Below are 21,686 nucleotides of genomic sequence, written 5' to 3'. Positions count from 1 at the left end.
TTTTTTTAGTTTTAGTTTTTGGCAATATCAGCAAATAGATGCATTTGGCCAAACACAAACACAATAATATATACGCAGATGTCCACACATAAGAAAAATTAAACATATTTATATCTGATGAGTATATACCAAGTACATACATATCATATAAATAAAATAATACATTGCATCAAATCAAGAAGCAACGACAGCGAGAGCATCAGCAAATTTTGTCTTAGTATTAAATACATTTTTTATAAAATATGTCTAATATGCCAACCTTTATTACATATAGATAACACAGTGTACATTTCCTATCGTATCTACAAATATCGTTATGTCTCCCAAGAATAATATTTGAATTAAGGAGGGACAATCTGAGTTTAGCTAAAATCTTTCTGTATTCGAAATTTTCAAGTAAAACAATGTAAGTTGACAATTTCAACATTTCCTTCATTTCCTTATACAAATACAATGATGAATCTGTCTCAATGGTAACACGCCAACTTGCTATATACACATCTCGTAATCTGTCTCTGGGCATCGGAACAAAAGCAAGAATATTTACAAACTCTAGAGAAAGCCAATGACATACGTCCGCAAACCCAGATAACTGAAGGATATTTTTACTTTACTTCTTATAACATTTTCCTTTGCGTCTTATTTTATATTAAAATAAGAACGCCTCTTCAGTTTAGGACTTCAATTACAGGAGTATAATGTTTGACATATAGACTGAAGAAAATAACATACAAAGGAAGGTTATGAAATGGAATAATCTCATTTAAATCATGTCGTTCCTTTCATTTCAATAAGATATCTTAGTCGTAACTCTTCAGCTGCTTAAGAGACGCAATGTCACGGTCAGAATGTATACGATATTAATATTAAAACGCAGTTTACGCCCACAACGAGGTAACGCCTGGAAATGAAAAATGCACTCTTATTCCAACATAAGACAACCAAAATTAATAAAGAAGTTTTAATCCATCAACAAGGAAGAATAAATATAGAAAACAATGGTTCTTATGAAGGATACCGAGTTTAATTTGAAAGAAATGAGCATCAAACACGGTATTTATAACATATGAGACTATAGTAGACAACAGTAAATCTTTAAGCATTCACCAATCATTTAATATTTGTTTGCGATTTCTGCTATTAAATACACGGTTACAATCTTTTTATCAGTAATTAATACTTTCCATAAAAGCATTATTTAGTCATTAATTAAACGCATATCAGTCAAAATTGATATTTGTTATACATGTGTGTGCATTGATTTTGAATAAGAGTGTCACTTTAACAATCTCAACCTTACTATCTTAAAACGGTGCATTGATTCTTAAAATGGGATGTTTTTACAGGTAATAACAGACAACCGGCCCATCCTAAATACAATGGTATAATGCAGCCATTTGAAATTTCACGACACAAATATTTTGTAACGGCGGTAGAGTAGAATTCGGACGCGCCGGATTTCGGAGACAATCGTTGGTGGAACTTCGGATTATTTATCTCAATGTTTATTTCGAATATTCGTTATTTCGAAGTTTTTAGCTGGGCCCCGACGACTTCGAAATAGCCGTGTTCTACTGTATAAAATATATTTCTCTTATGAGTTGACCTTTGTATTTCTGTCAGATATGACTCAAGACATATACAAGTCACGTACATAAATCTAATATAATTACATGTCTGCATGTGGGATTTAATATTTTAGCTGTTCTAATAATCCACACCAATCTAAATTCAAATAAAAGCATGTGCTGTAATAAATCATTCACTTGAAAAATGAAAGGCTTTCGGATTCCCTATACAATACATTTTCTTATGGCAGATGCTAAAGATTGCGACCAAACAACCATAACCTCCCTTTGATTAGTAACCAAAATAGCTGAGATCCATCCTATAACGGTAGACTTTACATGGTATTTTAAATGTTCAATCTCTGAGATAATACATGTACAGGGAGAAAATGTTGAAGATATTACAAAAATGGGTCATTATGTACATACTAGCCAATCTCATTAAAATCATATCGTGACGTTCACTTCATTTCATTACGTTATATTTACACCTCAACTTCCATTTCTTAAATGAACGTCATTTCGGCAATTGCGTTTATCATTCGATGAACGCAACATCTTCGGATATGTTCGGATCGCACATCATTGCATAACAATATACATGAAAAATATTTATCTTGTTATTGTTTGTATTGTGTCAGAAGGTCCCGTAAAATATAAATCAACATTTTAGAAAGTGTCAGTTTTTTAAATTCTAAATGTAAAGTTGCCATGACTGTTTGAAATGTACGTTTAAAAGTGATTTAAAGTGGTTGATCTTTTCTCGTGATATTGTGACGTCATTAAAAAATGCTTCCGGGTCGTTCTATTTACAGAATGGGTAGGAATGGGTTACTGAAAGTTTTTTTTTTTTAAATGAAATTAAGTTTTTTTAACAATTCTTGACTGAAATAATGAACTATTGGTGTAAATATAAGTTATGAATTTCGGGTTTGGTGTCATTATCGGGGATAAGAACGCAATTGGGCTGGTCAAAGTACTCGTGGAGTCCTTCGGACTCCATACACTTTGACCAGCCCAATTGCGTTCATACCCCGATAATGACATCAAGCCCGCTATTCATTCCTTAAATGTACATAGCCAATCTCATTAAAATCAGATCCCCAATATACGCTTCACGACGTTACGCTAACATAACGTAATGAAATGAAGTGAACGTCACGATATGATTTTAATGAGATTGGTACATAGCGTAACGTCGTGAAGCGTGTATTGGGGATCTGATCTGATTTTAATGAGATTGTTATGTAACGTACCTTTTCATATATAAATGCCCCTAAAAATGTTCGGACATTTTAAATATGTTATAATACGACAAGGAAATATACTAATGAGAGTATCGACTGTTAAGAAATGATGTTTTTAGCACCGTCTGGTAATCGAGGGATGAATGCGAAAAAGTTCTAAATGACATTAAATAAAGAAGCAGATAGAACCTGTTCGCTTTCACCCCTTGTAATGTACTCGCGTTATTGCATCATGGGCCGTAACTCAACATATCATATTTATCATTAATGTCTAGAAAAAAAGTTTAGTTTTGAATGTAAATGGACTGCCTTAAACTTTTTAGACAGTATCTGTAAAGTATCATGTTAAATTCTTGAAATCCTGGTTTTGAATTAAAGTTTCTTCATTATGTCTTTTTACAAATTACTATGATACATTATTCTTGGACGAACATTGTCTGCCAAAAACTTTGAAGTAATTTGTTCGTTTTCTACGATGTTGTATAACATCAATAGCTTACCGTCTGACATGTGTATGCGTGAGTGCATTGTTGGTCTGTTTACTCTTGAAATAAAATTACAGGGAGAGGGTCAAGGTTTACCGGTATTATATGAGCATTTTTGTAATGAGAATGACTTTTCATACAAACACGTGATGATAATTCAAACCCTTGCACTGTGTTTTGTATACGCCTTCAATAATGTTTTTGAACATTCTGTATATGAAATGTGCACGTCAGGTTTGGCGTATTCTTTTTATTTAAATCTTAAGCGATTAATTTCAACGCACACGTAGCAATCAGTCATTTGCTGGCACCATAACCTCAATGATTTAACTTAGCTTTTTAATTGTTTGAATGCAAAGCATACAGCGTCGCATGTTCGTCTAACCGGAAGCGGGAACATTATACATTAGCTTATATAAAAGTAGTTTGTAGCCTTGTAACCTTCATTTTTATAAGCATTACATATCTGTTAGGATAATTATTCGTAATTTGATGACCGGTTCACTGATTTTTTATATAAAGCTCTCGAACAAAGACTGCAAAGTTTTACTTCAATAACTTGGCCAAGAGAATGTACCTAGGTCATGGAGAACATTATAATTAAGACCTTATTATAACCCAAACACAGTTTTAAACGTTGTTCATGTTTGCGCTTTCATCGGCGACCCTGTTAATATCGTGTTTGGGCGTTCAACGGTGACGATGCTAATATCGTGTTTGGGCGTTCAACGGCGACTATGCTAATATCGCATTTGGGCGTTCAACGGCAACTTTGCTAATATCGTGTTTAGGCGGTCAATGGCGACTATGCTATTATCGTGTTTGAGCGTTAAACGGCGACTATGCTAATATCGTGTTTGGGTGTTCAACGGCGACTACGCTAACATCGTGTTTGGGCGTTCAACAGCGACTATGCTAATATAGTGTTATAGTGTTCAACGGCGACTATGCTAATATCGTGTTTGAGCGTTCAACGGCGACAATGCTAATATCGTGTTTCAGTGTTCAATGGCGACTATGCTAATATCGTGTTTGAGCGTTCAATGGCGATATGCTAATATCGTGTTTGAGCGTTCAATGGCGACGATGCCAATATCGTGTTTGAGCGTTCAATGGCGACAATGCTTATATCGTGTTTGAGCGTTCAACGGCGACTATGCTAATACCGTGTTTGAGCGTTCAATGGCAACAATGTTAATATCGTGTTTGAGCGTTCAATGGCGATATGCTAATATCGTTTTTGAGCGTTCAATGGCGACGATGCTAATATCGTTTTTGAGGGTTCAATGGCGACTATGCTAATATCGTGTTTGAGCGTTCAATGGCGACTATGCTAATATCGTGTTTGAGCGTTCAATGGCGACTATGCTAATATCGTGTTTGAGCGTTCAATGGCGGCTATGCTAGTATCGTATTGTGTTCAATGGCGACTATGCTAATATTGTGTTTTAGCGTTCAATGGCGACTTTGCTAATATCAAGCGTTCAATGGCGACTATGCTAGTATAGTGTTTGAGCGTTCAATGGCGACTATGCTAGTATAGTGTTTGAGCGTTCAATGGCGACTATGCTAATATCATGTTTGAGCGTTGAATGGCGATTATGCTAATATCGTTTTTGAGAGTTGAATGTTAACTATGCTAATAACATGTTTGAGCGTTCAATGGCGACTATGCTAATAACGTGTTTCAGCGTTCAATGGCGACTATCGTAATATCGTGTTTCAGCGTTCAATGGCGATATGCTAATATCGTGTTTGAGCGTTCAATGGCGACTATGCTGGTAAAGTGTTTGAGTATTTAATGGCGACTATGCTAATATCGTGTTTGAGCGTTCAATGGCGACTATGATAGTATAGTGTTTGAGCGTTCTATGGCGACTTTGCCAATATCGTGTTTGAGCGTTCAATGGCGACGATGCTAACATCGTGTTTGAGCGTTCAACGGCGACTATACTAATATCGTGTTTGAGCGTTCAACGGCTACTTTGCTAATGTCGTGTTTGGGTGTCATGTTTGAGCGTTCAATGGTGACTATGCTAATATCCTGTTTCAGCGTTCAACGGCGCTTTTGCTAATATCGTGTTTGGGCGTTCAATGGCGACGATGCTAATATCGTGTTTGGGCGTTCAAGGGCGGCTTTGCTCATGTCGTGTTTCAGCGTTCATCGGCGACTTTGCTAATGTCGTGTTTGGATGTCGTGTTTCAGCGTTCAACGGCGACTTTGCTAATGTCGTGTTTGGGCGCGTGTTTCAGCGTTCAACGGCAACTTTGCTATTGTCGTGTTTTGGTGTCGTTTTTGGGCGTTCAACGGGGACTTCTTGATAAACATACCTATTTTTTATATATAGTATGAATGCACTGTGCTGTTTGTCGAGTTTTGTTCTGTTCTATGTTTCTTGTTTGTTATTTTATGTTAAATGTCTTTGGCGTTTACCCAGTACCACTTAACCGGGTTTATGTTTAAACTGTTTGCTACTGATCTTGTTTCTGTAGCTTTTTACATAAATATTCATAAGAACCATTGTTTTCGACATTTCCTCATCCTTTTTGGAATATTCAAACACTATTATTAATTATGGTTAATCTTATTTGGGAGTAAGAGTGCATCTTTTAGGAAAGTGAATCCTAATGGAATAGCACACAGAATCATACGGTCGGCGTTTTCCTTATCACAAGCGTTTAACATGCCGATGAAATCATTTTACAACATGCCTTTACTTTGATACTGATATTTCTTTTGCTGTCTCTGGAAACAGCACAGATGTAAATAAGCGAAGCTTTAATAATCTAAATTGTCGATGACCTTATCTTAAATTGTTTCTATGCCAATAATTGAATAAACAAATGAAGCCGTTGACAGTAAGATGAAAGGCATCTAGTAGCATCGTTTACTTTTAACACAACTGATGAATTCTGTTTTGCTTTGACCGAAGTATCACTTGAGGTTATGTTTGTGTTTTATTGTGGTGTTGCATTTTGCATCTATAATACCGTTTGTCGTATCGATTTTATTTTTAAAAACATAAATTATTTAATGATTTTTTTTCATAATTAGCACAAATTTAAATTGAATTTTGGCATCACCATGGCGTCTGTGTCGTCGTTTTAACTCGTGCCATGCAAAGAAAAATTCCTGATCATATTAAGTAACGAATGATTTGCGTATATATCTTGCAAAATTGACTATAACTTGGTTTCAAAGTCATTTACAGGAAGAAGTACTAAACTAGGGAGAATTATAAAGAATTATAAACAAAGAAAAATAGAAAGTACTTGTAAGAAAGAAAACGTAGTAGTAATAGACATTCCATGACTTGTAAATATATCAACGTTTGTGAATGCGAGATGTCCTCCGTAGACTTTTTCAATATCATATGGAAGAAAACAGTGTACCATTTCTGTTGCTTTGGTGATTCTGAAAAACGTTATATTCTCGAAAGTAATTATCTCATCGTCTCATGGTTTCGTGGAATGAAACAATGAACATTAGATTATATGACCGTGTTGAGATCTAAGGTATATATCTATCATCTTTAAATCCGATTATGACGAAATGAAGAACTATCGATTCCGTTGGATCTGAGAAAACACATTATGGATTCATCTTATTCAAAACCCTTCTTTGTATCAATATTGTGCATTATATCTTCAATAAATAACAAACTATGCAATAACAACTTGAAATACGCTTCCGCAGATAACTTATTATTTATAGTATCACTGTCCTCTGGAATACAACTAGCACGCAACAGCTCTAGTTAGCATTGTGTTGAAGAATGTCGTGCCAAATGACGTTATTATCCTTTGACTTTGAAACTGGCATCAAACATTGTCCCAGATGTGTTCTCTTTAATTGAATGCAAAAAGTTTTGTGATTGCATTTACTACAAACAAGTCTATTTCAATTAGCATCGTAATGTTGTTTTAATATTTATTTATATTCATTGAATGTTAACTGAAAAGCTTGTTAAATAAGGGTCACATGTTAGAACACACTACAACGCAATGTGATTAGCGCTCCATAAGTGTTATGCTTGCTAATAGTTGTTTGTCGTTTATGCCACACCAAATTAATAACTTGTTCATCGGATTTCCCACACCTATTTCTTCAGAAAAGCAAAAAAATATTTATTTTTATTTTTTAGCACTTGCGCACGCACCATCGAAAAAAAGGTTATTTGGTTATCGCAGTGGTTAGCGCATTGCCTTCTCACAGGCTAGTTTTGGTTTAAGGTCACCAAGCCGTACAAATGGGGTTTTTGTTCGGCTAACCCAACAAAACAAGACCACACTATCACACACCATTATGCCGACAAGAATGGCTTTGCAATAAGTAAATATAAGTTTCTGCACCATCGTTGTAAAATAAATCAAGATTAGGCCACACCAAATTAATAACTTGTTCATCGGATTTCCCGCACCTATTTCTTCAGAAAATATATATTTTTTATCACTTGCGCCCGCACCATCTAAAAAAATAATTATTTTTTTACGAGCGCTTATTTGTTGAGTAGGATGTAGCCTTTTCCCTTATAACCGTGTTTTTCGATCGTAGCAGTTATCGAGCACCGGCTGGTTTCAATCATGCAGCCGCTCTTATTAGAGTCAATAAACGATATAGACATGGATACAAGCGTCTAGATGATCGAGACTAAATTGGCAACATGAAAACATTTATTTCACTTCCTGATTCTTGAAAATTACGTGAACAAATGACAATTCTACCACCATTTACAGTTTGATTAAAATTTTGACCAATGTGTTTGTTTTAATTTGGCTTCCGCTAAAAGTAAACGTATATCTCTGGGCAAGAAGTGCTGAATTTCATCGTCAATGACAGTTATTATCCAAAGTTTGAATTTGGTTCGGACATGTTTGACTGGAATTCGGATGACCGTTACCTTGAAAAGAAAGTTTCCAATCGGTCATCTATACCTACTACACCTGTCCAGGTAAAATCTTTATCTAATGCATGTTTGTGTTTAATTTGCTACATATCAGAGTATAGTGTTTATTTAATTCATATGCAATGCATGTACAGTAATAAAAAAATAAAGTTTGGCCAAGAAACGAGCACCACCTTTCTTGTGTTATCATCAAACTGTTTCAGTAATGCATACTACATTATACTACAAAAACATTTATGTATAATATTGCTTATTAAAATTTCAGATTCCTCCGATGCAGCGGATCATGAAATTCCTGTCCCCATGAGGCAACGAGGGCGTGCTCGTGGTGGAGGCCTTGGTCGCCGATGAGTCAATGTTCGGGGACAGTAGGATGACGCCTAAAAGTAACCTGATTGTTATTCCTATGTGCTTCATGCAATCTCATGAGTTTTACCATTCACAAAACACATCAAACAAGCCGGATTGTGTATATTTTGTAAATATTTGTCCAAAAATACAAAAATTGGTGTCAGACTGTATGATTGGAAAAAGGTATTAATAACACTTTGTGTTGCGAATAAATGTTTGTAGATTTTTAAGATGTTCATGTGTATATTTAAACTATATATGGAAATCATTCAAGAGGTAAATATTTATGCTTAATGTTTTTTGTCTATGAAAAATTATTGCATATTCTTGTATTTTCTTGAAATATTTTCTTGGAAGTAAGTGTCTTTCGTATTTCTATTACTTGTCTAAATTTGAACAAGATATCTAAAAAAATAAGGAAAATCTGCAAGCTTAAAAAAGATGGGCGTTAAATTCTGAGAAAGCCTAAAATCAATCTGGCGCTGGCTGGAATTTTCTGTGACATATTTGGTGCTGAAATGGTTTACAATACGGTGTAGGATTTTTGTAAATTTTCTTCCAGAACTAAGATGGCTACCAATGCCAATCATGTAGTCATTGCAAGAGTGATAGCTGTAGTTAATATTTGATTGCAAATGCCTATATTTGCAAATGCCTATATTTATTTTGTGAGTTATTTTTCAAGTCACCTTGTCTAGTCATTTCCATGGCATGAGATATGACAATGTATTTTAATAGAGAGTTATTTTTAACCAAGTTTTCCTAAGGAAAAGTGGAAAACCTAGTTAATAGATTTGGATATGCCATTGGGCAGGCAGATGGCTGTGACCATTGGCGTTTGTGTCCAGGCTTAAACTTAACCATTCATAGGGTATTTTGAAAAAAATAATCAAAAAGGTTTAAACAACTGGAAAACTGTGGTTTTGAGTTCTCTCATTTATTAAATACTTAAAGAAATACATTTGCTTGATCTCAGATAGCATTTGTTTGATCTCAAAACCAATATTTGTATATAAATATTTTTAAGTGTTATCATTCTTTCACTGGGTGTTATCCTTGTACTGTTTACAATATCATTGTTTAGTTAATAAGTGAATAAAATGTGAGCAAAAGTGAGTTAAACGACTATATATATTTGTTCGCTCTTCGCTCGCTCCTCTTTTTGGCTAAATGCAAAACAAATATTTTTATTATTATTTCGCTCACTCGCCCCATTATATTTTGGAAAAAATCCGATGAACAAGTTATGAATTTGGTGTGGCCTTACACTTATTTTTTAAGCGTTAATGAGCTCGAATCCATTTTCAATGGTAAAAGTACTGTTCAGTTCTAAAGGCAGAACAAAGAGTCCATGCTTGAGCACAAACCAGTGATGGATGATGGAAAAAGTGGACGCTTGACGTCAACCTTAGTGCTCAGAACGCACAAAACATGGCCTCACTTGTTAACATGTAAGTATCCTACGCAATAAGTGGTAAGTGACAAAACGCACAAACTAACACAAACAGACAATACATGTTTCGGGAGCCGCCCTGCCTCAGCAAAACTTGAGGTCACATAGGGTTTAAACTAGCTTAAGGGTACACACCCTCACACCAGTGTGCACACGCAAACCAAGACACACGAACAAGTAAATAATGCAACTGACCAACACTTAATATGCCTCGGACTGTTCTTTTTCTGACATTATGGACAGTTTTCGGCCTTTCAACCTTACTTAATAGTTTTGTAAATGGCTGTCACAATTGGTGTACAATGTAGCAAATATTATAAACCTAAAACCTAACCTTAACCTTTAACCTATAAAACGACAATTAAACCCTATTTTGCCGATCATAAGGCTAGCACAGTGATCTTGCATGATGTTGCAGTCATAGGGAAAGAATATAATGCCAAAGTGAAGTAAATATTTTTATAAAAGAGCTCGAGAGTGTTAAATGCATGTACAAAAAGTAGGATGGAATAATATGTGTCTCAGTGATGTTATTTCACACTTTATAACATGTACACTACTGTTTTCATTATGGTAGCACGCATATTCATTTCAGACAAGCATAGAGAGTAAGTAACAATTCTGGCTACATTATACTTTTAAAACCTTCTTCAAACGAATGTTTTCGTGTCACTGAAAGTCACTTTATAGAATACACCGATCTTCCATCGCAGTGATAAATGATAGGCGTATATTGCTAAAAGCTTACAATAAATGATGATGGTTTTGCATTAACTTCAACCATCAACATTTTTCTTTGACTGAAGTATAAATCGATTGAAATATAATGGAACAGGAAAGTATCGTTAGTAGAAAAAGGCAAATGAGTGATACATTCTGTAATGTATCTGTATTACGCAAGAAAAATGTTACCTTTGGTTCCTGGTAATACTAATTTAGAACACGAATAAAATATATTACGTCTGTAGAAAATATATTGCGTAAGATAAGTAGTTGTTTACAAAGGAAACATGTAATGCGCATTTTGGAAGTGAATTTAAACAGTCTTGATGCCATCTTTCATAAACAACATTTACTTGTCAAAGTGTTCGTAATTATAACAACGCAGTGCATTTTCATCTTGAGTACAAGTCTACATTATTTGCTAAGATTGAGATAACTTAGTCGAAACAATTAATTTACAATTGAAATAAGCTAAGTGAATAGTAACCATTGAAACTGTGTGCTCCGTATTTATTTTTTCGATGATTCTTGATGCTTGGCTATCATTGAATATAACTTCATGATACCTGAATACGATGCTCTAGCCGGCGATAGGGTGTTGAAATAAGATGTCAATGAACAGTCTTGATCTAACATAGACGTCTAGTTTCATTGGTTGAGTATATTTCGTGCCTTCGAATGATCGCCCATATAATACATAAATGTTCTTGCGTATAACATAGCAATTTAACACATTATAACTCGAAAAAAAAAATGCAGGTACCAGCTGCTAATGCATGAATTTAACACAAAGAGTGCATCGTGGACCATACACAGATGCTTTTAATAAGTCAACAAATACCTTATTTAATTACACATATAAAACACCACTTAAAACTTGATTTAAACACCTATCCCTTCGCAATTTATACAGGAATTAATCAAAGCTTATGCATGAAAAACTGTGTAATGGCATTTTAATAAGAATGTAGATTTATTCATATGTGAAATCTTCATGCGACTTTCTTCAAGTTATTTAAGATTTAAGTATGTATTTATTTTGAGACATATTGCAAATGTCTGCTAGAATGGCTTGTTTTAGATGCGAATAAGTGATATACGGGTTCAGTAGAAATACTAAAAATTACAGTGACATGTCTAGCAGCTTAACAATTACCATACTCAATGATCAATTCAAAACACACACGAAACGAAAAAATACCATACGGCACAAGACATCACAAACTATATAAAGGCTACCTGGGTTTGATTCCCGGCCAGCCGGGCGCATGCGAGTATGGTTGGTGGTCATCAAACCAGACAAGTGCAAACGAGAGTGATATAGTATAAATTGACTACTGGAAAGCGCTGAATATGACCCCTATTGTATTTATTCGAAAGTTTTGCTATACCATATACAATTTAAAATCTCTTAGAGGGTGGTAGGGTCTTTTAGATATAGAGGACATGTATAAAAAATATATATTACAGAGTACACTAAAATAATCTTCACGTTGGAAGTTATTGATGATATCAGAAGGCTGGCTGCTACATTTATACCTAGTCCGAGTATATTCAATTTGAATCGATCTTTCTCAAAGAAATAATGACTTGGAACTTTTGGGGTGGGACATATTTATAAAGCGATATTTGATATTGTATAAGAATTTCGTATTTCAATGCTAAGGTCGTTCCAGAGATCAACTGATTATGCAATTGTATAATAAGTCCAGACAATTTGGTTTCCAAGCCGACTTTGTCTATGACCGTGCTACTTTCTTGCAAAGGAGATTTTTGCAAAAATACTTTTTTTTTCGATACATGACTCATGATAATCAGAAAATCGGATTTTAACCCGGATGTTTATAGATTGCTTCAAAATTACATACTTGTAGAGAACATTTTGGTGTATATGAATTCTTGTATATTTCTTAATAAAGTGTCCCGGAAAGGATCCTTCAAATGAGTGTCCTTATGCATGTAAACACAGAAAGCTACAATGAAATTATGGATGACGATGCCCTGCAAAACATCGTTATAGGGTATAAGTAATCGCAGCTGTGGTTCGTGGTCATATCTTATATGTATACGTCTCCACAAGCAGAGCTGCTCTGTTATCAAATTTATTCTGACTTTTTACTCCAGATTATATATGATTGAATGTAATGCATGTAATCTGATGATCGGCTTTTATATTGAACAGATATTTAGTTTGTGCCTGAAAGAAGAAAACGAACGAACACTTTTTGAGGGCTTCTATACTTCATTGTTGTGGAAAGGAGGCGTTTAAGAATTATATTTATGCGAAAAGCTACAGAAACAAGCTCAGTAGCAAAAGGTTTCAACACAAACCCGGTTTAATGGCACTGGGTAAACACCTTAAATACCCAAGGTTAATGCGAAAACGTTTTTTTTAAGATTTATACAAATGTTAGAACAAAAGGTGTTTTACTATTTTAAGTGTAGAATTTTATTATTCATTTCTCATTCTTTATATTGTGGTCTACCCTGAAATTGATATCATGTATACAATCTCCTTATTTCTCTCTGTTTATGATTATATCTTACTATCTATCTACATAGAAAATATACCAAAATGCTTGGCAATTTTTGGATTTTCTAACATTGCTGCCTATATTAACGACATTCCCAATTTTAAAGCACGCAAGAAAGACATTATATTTGCTTATTAAGTTGTTAAAATATTTTGTTTACCGGAAGAGAATTGTCCTTGTACTGTCATGTGTTTAAATTGAAAATGAATTGTTTCGCGTTTATACAAATATCAGCCAAATGTGTTTGAAATATATATGAAAAGATTACCTGAGATGTTGTCAATTGTCTAACTGTCGATGAAAAATACTAGTTTCAATATCAATTAATTCAAAATAAAATTATGCTTTGCCATTTTAGACAATCCAATTCGCTTTTGAGCATTCAATTACAAGAAGCAGACAATAAAAGGACTGTACACGAGACGATCAATTTGCATTTTTTTTTGTCGAAAACTGTCATAAACTTGGTATTAATGTGTACAATGCATTGAAACTTACTAACTGAAGTACCACATAGTTTACAATTTATTTAAGTTTAACACTTATTTCGTATTTTTCCCCTTTTCCGATGGTTCCCGTCCTTCGGCCGCTTTCGCTAATCGATTAAGGCGAACCGGGTATTACGTCATTTTGACAGAACAATGTCTGGCTAGCACTTGTTATAATTCGCATTTTGAAGCATTTTCATCGTATACTGTTTTTCTCGACAAGAATACCGGTTTTAACGTGTATATATTTGGCCACTGCATTTATGACCCAGGTATTTTGTTTGTAGCTTAAGAATAAGTTATAATTTTCAACAAGAATTGGTCTTTGTTTACATTTTCGCCGGGCGAACATTCTTCACTTGTTTCATATTACAGTATAGGGTATTTTTGAATTTTGTCAAATCTCATTTTATGTTTATGACAATGTATTATATTGATGATATACATGTTCAAGTATGTATATACTATGATTTTGGCTAGTTGAAAATATTTATTGTGACTTTAATGAGCTTTTGTCATCAAGCCACTGTGGTCCTACGCAAGCACTTGATGCAATTATTGTCTCAAATTGTAATTTATGTCATAAGATATTACCTAGCCCTAATTGAGGAACAACCTAGCTCGTCCGTATAATTCATATAAACACACAAGTGCATTACGATTTGTATGAGGCAAAAGCAAAGAGCGAATCATCCGTGGAAATCGGCATTCATTCGCGTCGAAATTTACTTCCAAGCACAATATTCTAGCAGAATCAATTAAGTATCAATCGGGTTATCCATTATGGCGTCTATTTTAAATGAAAATGCTAAGACCCAAAGGAGACATATAAAACATTGTATAGTAATTTACGTTCAATTTATCTCCCGTGCTGAGTGATGCTTAAGAAGTTGAACTTTATAAATTTATTTGTCGAAAGTTGGTGAATGGTTCAAATATCTTAAAACTTCAAGGTTGTGGAATGTGTTAAGGGCTTATCAAAAAAAATATATATCATACCGATATGCCACTTAACATGAAACGACAGCATTGTGATCACATAATTTAGACGCTATGATAATGTTACTACAATGAGAAGCACTTGTGATAAAATGTTAGTTTGACTATAGGGACAAGCAAATGTTAGTAATGAAAATGTTGACAGCAATATTTGTCCTCGTTAATCAGCCATGTGGACGAGAACAAGCTCGAAAGCAGGCTATCTACAATGATATTGATAAATGGAAAACACATTAAAGGTCATGCTTCAATCAGGAACAGGAAGGAAATGTCATACCTATGATTATCTCAGAATATCAAGGCCATATCAAATTTGTTCCGTTATCAGCATCAGATCCAGATTAAAAGAACTTTATTCCAATTACCAACAGGCAATGTAAAACCGAGTAATATAATTTCACACCTTCATTGGTAAATGATTGGTATTGGGCACTATATACCTCTATTTGTTTAGTGTTTTATTGCAATCTTACTTACAGTTTTCTTCGCTTAATTTTATATTTTGAAAAATGTTGTTTTTAGATGTCGGCGACTCAGAGCCGGCCAGCTAACCGACGCTTAACAAGGAATGATTTCGGCATGTCCTTATAATCATTGCCGCTTCTTTTACTTCTGCAAATAAACAAACAGGACATATTCTAATTTCAGGCAATTTAAATAACAACATTTTAAGGAGGATATTGTCAATAATTATAAATAGGCCAGCTCTTAAGGGGTAAGCTCTACAGAAAAATCAATCGATCCGTTAACTTAGCCTGTAGTTGTTGTAATCTAAATTTGTCAAAAACGGATGCCTAAAAGGAATAAAACGTAAAACAGTAAACTATTGAACCATCCTTTTCGTCAAAATTTTAAGAAAATATTTCTTGATAACACTTTAGTTTTCTTCAATGGCCTCACGAGATAACAGTTCAAAGGTATTTTTCCAATTCATGGTATTTTACGCTTTTATACTTAGTATAAAAACAAACACATACGTTTTTAATATGTTATATGTGTCTTCCTCGTCCCCCAAATTGCAAATATCAAGAAAGAGCAGGTTATAAAGGTTATAAATGAGCAAAATGGACATCACGACCAATCGTATTTATGACAATGGTAGTGACAGTGTAATTACTGTGGAGGTAGTTTCTCCACCAAGGACAGCTTGCTATGAGAATTTAGGATTTATTTCAAGTAAATCTGATTGCCATTATATTGGTTTCCACAAGTTTATCGAAGGTGTGACACCACTCCATATTTGGGTATGCTTTGTTTACATTAAACAACATTTTATCAAGCGTTTATGAAATTTATGAATTCTTTCTAAAAAAAATATTTGTGAGATAAGATCATGCGTACTGTTCTGAAAATTTCGATTATGTCTTATTCATTTATAGTATATGTTTAACTCATATTATTAAATTTACTCACGGTCTTATGTTGGTAGTGGTAGTGGTAATAGATTCATCCCGACCCTCGCGCAGGGTGTTTTGTGGAAATTCGGTAAACCCCATTTCCGCAAAACACCCTACGCTCGGGTCGGAATGAACCAATCTTACACTCTCGGCCATGGAAGATACTTTTTTTCCAACTTCAGTTAAACAAAATTAAGTAAAAATGTATTTTTTTGGCTGGAACTCTTTTGTGCTTAGTGAAAATAATTGCGTACGGATATGCGATCATTCGTGGTTGTCATGGATATTCGCGCAGTGATTCAGAGTATGTAAATGGTTTGATCGGTCTTTAAAAGAGAAGCATTATTTCTTGAAAGGTGCGTGAAAACTGTTTTCTGGTGACATTTGAAGCGAGAAATAATTAACTCGCGTTCTTAATATTACCACAAGACAAGGTTTCCATGATGCGCTACAGACAACAGTCTTCAACAAGGGAGGTAATTACAATGTTTAGGCCATTAAAAGAAGTTCCATACGGGTATTTTATCTTCGCCTGTGGGCAAGATAAGAATTTCTAGCATGGTTAAAGTATTGGATCTACTTATCTGAGGTGGGAGAAAAGTTTCGTGCTACCAGTTACCTATAAATGCATTCCAGATTCAGGCGCTTACAAGTTATCTCGTTATGCGATATCCACTTAGTAAGTGACATACTAACTGGTAAACTAAAACAGATTAGTGTTTCCAATAACAAAAAACATAAATCATAAGTAGATAACCTGTTGTATAAGTATTTTTTGAATAACTGATAACACGATTCTTATCTAGTTAACAAGATATTATGTCACTTATTAAGTGGAATTCACAAATTATTTCTGGACAACCAGTTACTGCAAGAAGCCAAAAGTGCATTAACAGATAATTGGTGGCACGAATCATATCTAGTTAACCAGTTATTATGTTACTTATAAAGTGGAATTTGCAAACCATAACTCGTTAACCTGTAAGTGTCGTATAGCTAAAAAGGGTGATAGGTGGCAGTTCTGGGCACGTTCAATCCTGTGTTTGGTCTTATGATATTTATTTTTCCGAAAAATGATCGCTAGATAGTTACCGCGAAAATTAAGTGGTTAACACGAAATAATTCGCAAACGCTACCAGGTAATCTTACGGCAGTAATTTGCAACCATACATTTAGCCTGGAGAAGGAATACTTCCTACTTGTTAATTGATTATAGCGGGACATGACAAGAAGTTTGAAACTATCAAGATACATATAGTGCTGACAATAACATTTCTACATATATGACTTGTAACGATATGTGAACCAAATGTATGTCACTGATGAACAACTGCATGTCTTAATAAAACGCATTATTTGTGTATGTATACTAAAATAAGAACATAAAAGCGTAAAATACCATGAGTCCGGGAAAAGTTGTAAATACTGTATGTATGAAAGGACTCTTATAATAGACCTCGCTCGGCAAAGGGAGAATCCACTTAGAGTGTTAAATTACAATAATATGCCGTGGAGAACGTCATTGACCTTTATGCTTTAATGGCTATTCAACACTAAATTAATATCAAAGTTGTTTTATTCCAGCAATTAATTAGCAAAAATGGTTTGAAGTTTTACAACATAAACAAATGTGTATTCCCATCCAAGCAATTACTCTGTAATGCAAAACTTGAAATAGGTTTTCAACTGACTGGTTAAAAATGGATGATCTCTAAAAAGAGTCTACAATCTGTACAAATAAACGAAGTCGTAAAAAGTTATTATAAGAATATCTAAGAAAGAGGAGGATGCACGTCTCAATTTGCGGATTTGATGTGGAGGATGCACGTCTCAATTTGCGGATTTGATGTTGCACCATCTTTAACGTCAGGTTCTAAAACCGCCCCTGGTAAACATGCAGATTTTAAGTATAACCAATGTCAATTTCTGAAAACAGTCTGCAAGCTCAGAGTAGACTCCGGACTCAAAACCGCGCTAAAGTATTGCGACTTTGTGTTTGGTTGTAACAACTGCTGTTTGTATTACTATTCATTTGAATTTGGGTTAAGAGTTACAGATGCCGAAACTCAGTCATTGTCATATAACATAATCTGATGTGGTATAAAGCAACGGTAGCCGAAGCAATGTCATAATCACCCTGTAAAACACACTCTGCCATCAATGCAATGGTTGGTGCAGCATCACCTAGCACAGTCTGCAGCAGTATAAAAGCAATGGTAGCCGAAAACTTTCATAGTCAACTAGTATGCAAGAATATGAATGCAGCGATATGTGTATGTTGTCATAATTGGCGGATCCGTGGTCTAGTAGGGACACACTTGACTGTCACTCCAGGGGTCGCAGGTTCGATTTTCCGTCGCACTACTAAAATACTTATCCTCCTCCGGGAGGGACGTTAAAGGGGAGTCCCGTGTGACAGTGCTGTACACTCATGCATGTTAAAAACCATGGGTAGTTCAAACCCGGGTTACATTAATTGCATTATGCTCCAAAAACCTTAAATGACTTACACTCTCATCGGAGCAGTCACCGAATGGGCAAGGCCCGGGTGCAAGTATAAATAATCTTTCACACCTTCTTATCATAGTCACATAGCTTATTATTAAGTGATAGAAAAGCACTCAGTTAAAAAAAAACTGTTATCGTCACCAGCATAGCTTGCAGTGATATAAAAGCAACGGTAGGTGAATCACTGTCGTCGTCATCAGTGTGATAATAGAACCTGTCGGTGCAAAACCGTCACTAAGCATCCGCAGATGTTTAAAAGCATAATCTATTCTTAAATAGTTTTACGTAACAGGCGGTTATCTCGAAGGACCAGCAAACAATGATTATACTCAAGTTATTAAATTAAACCCACCTTATGTCTAATCAATGCAAGCATTCAAAGTACCTTCCATTAAGGCTGCGATTAAAATAAAAAAATGGAGTAGAAATAAATTTACAAATGATGTAAACACCATTTTCTTCACTATTAGGTTCAGGGGATTACTGTGTTGCTTTGGTGTAACTGGAGAGTATTCTTCGCTCTCAAAATAAAGCATAGTAAAGCAAACTAATTATATAAAGGCTGACAGGCAAATAAGATCGCAATTGCTCCTCTATTATTAAATGTTGTATTTTGATGAAGATTGTCCTAACAAAAACATTGCAGGTTTCGAGAAACGTAAAACATGAACGGAATACATTTCTAAGTGAAGAACATTTGCAGTCGAAAACTGCAAGGCGGGTTTGTCCAGAAAAATATTACACTCACCTTCGACAAGATTAAGACCAAGATGTTTTCCTCATAAGAAAATCTACTACTTATAATATTTGAGTTGGATTTACCAAAAATGTCCTTGATAACGAATTAAAATGAACAAAAAATCCAACATTGACTATATAACAAAACATTGTCGTTTTGTAAAGTTTTTTGATGGTGGTATTACCTGCCTTACTCATCAAGAATAATTAAGGAATTTATATAAACTGCACATACATAGTACGTATGTTGATGTGTTTAAGACGTAAAACATTTATATGGCATATGCAGAGCCCTTGTTGGAGTAGGTGAACTTTGCAATCAATGCTCCAATCAGTACATGCTATTGTTTTTTTATATAACGATCCATTATAGAAACCGAGCAATCATGCCAAAACGATGTGTATCATTATCATTAAAGCCGTATTGCGCGACTCGTTTTGGAATTACATTTGTTTTTAATTGGGTATAAACTAAAAATACTAAAAATATAACTTTTATTAAGTGAAGAAGTAAGATACGTGTTTACAAATGAGACCATGTATTGCGCATTTTGAAAAAAAAACACACTAAATTTGACGGCACGCACATGACGTTATTACAAAAGTATATAATTGAAATGAAGCGCAATTTTAACATATCAATATTTCAACTAGCTTTTCAATTTAGCTGTTTTCCTCAAGCACATTCATTATGGAACATAAATAAAGTGAAATAATTAATCATGATTTATTGTCGGGAAAATGATGCGCCAAAGACCAAAAAAAGAAGTTTGGAAGAAGTAAATATATATTTAAAAACTCATTGTTTTGCCATTTTTATGAAAAATTATTTCTTTTGCAATACTTATTTCCGAAAGTCCAAATCGCACGATGCGGCTCATAAAAGAACAAACGTTCATTTTAAATGAAACACACGATGTACACTCAATGACTTAGGTCAAAGTGACCAATGATAGAGTACATAAAATGCACTTAAACGTGGATATTTAATATTATACATTCGGCATGACCTTATGCCATACGATTACACTTGTATGGCAATATCTCCTTATGTTATGGTTGAATTGAGAAGTCAACTGTTAAACGCAAAACATTGGGAGTCTTTTCAATGGAGTTGTTTTCTTGGAGAAGAGACGGAAAGGGGTTTGTTCACCTTTTATAGCAACACATTGAATTGACGATTTGGTTGAAAAGTTTTAAGTCATCGACACACAAAAAATTCTGTAAACGTTTGTGTATGTAGCTATCTTCTAATGAAACATTATTTTCCTTAAGGCAGGCGTTATGAAAGATGTTATTGAATAAAACCCTAAAGCGCAAACATGTTTCGTGTTCGGGCGTTCAATTGGTTATTCTTTAGATAGTTTAAACCTTGGTTATTGGACAGTGTGGCACCTTGGGTATCTGACAGTGTAGCACATTGGGTATCCGACAGTGTTGCACCTTGGGTATCTGACGGTGTTGCACCTTGGGTATCTGACAGTGTTGCACCTTGGGTATCTGACGGTGTTGCACCTTGGGTATCTGACGGTGTTGCACCTTGGGTATCTGACGGTGTTGCACCTTGGGTATCTGACAGTGTAGCACATTGGGTATCTGACAGTGTTGCACCTTGGGTATCTGACAGTGTTGCACCTTGGGTATCTGACAGTGTTGCACCTTGGGTATCTGACGGAGTTGCACCTTGGGTATCTGACAGTGTGGCACATTGGGTATCTGACAGTGTAGCACATTGGGTATCTGACAGTGTAGCACATTGGGTATCTGACAGTGTAGCACATTGGGTATCTGACGGAGTTGCACCTTGGGTATCTGACAGTGTAGCACATTGGGTATCTGACAGTGTAGCACATTGGGTATCTGACAGTGTAGCACATTGGGTATCTGACGGTGTTGCACCTTGGGTATCTGACGGAGTTGCACCTTGGGTATCTGACAGTGTAGCACATTGGGTATCTGACAGTGTAGCACATTGGGTATCTGACGGTGTTGCACCTTGGGTATCTGACAGTGTTGCACATTGGGTATCTGACAGTGTAGCACCTTGGGTATCTGACGGTGTTGCACCTTGGGTATCTGACGGTGTTGCACCTTGGGTATCTGACGGTGTTGCACCTTGGGTATCTGACGGTGTTGCACCTTGGGTATCTGACAGTGTTGCACCTTGGGTATCTGACAGTGTAGCACATTGGGTATCTGACAGTGTTGCACCTTGGGTATCTGACGGTGTTGCACCTTGGGTATCTGACGGTGTTGCACCTTGGGTATCTGACGGTGTTGCACCTTGG

This window comes from Mya arenaria, chromosome 15, assembly GCF_026914265.1.
Source record: "Mya arenaria isolate MELC-2E11 chromosome 15, ASM2691426v1".
NCBI classification, from domain to species: Eukaryota; Metazoa; Mollusca; class Bivalvia; order Myida; family Myidae; genus Mya; species Mya arenaria.
Note: the sequence above shows the minus strand (reverse complement) of the source record.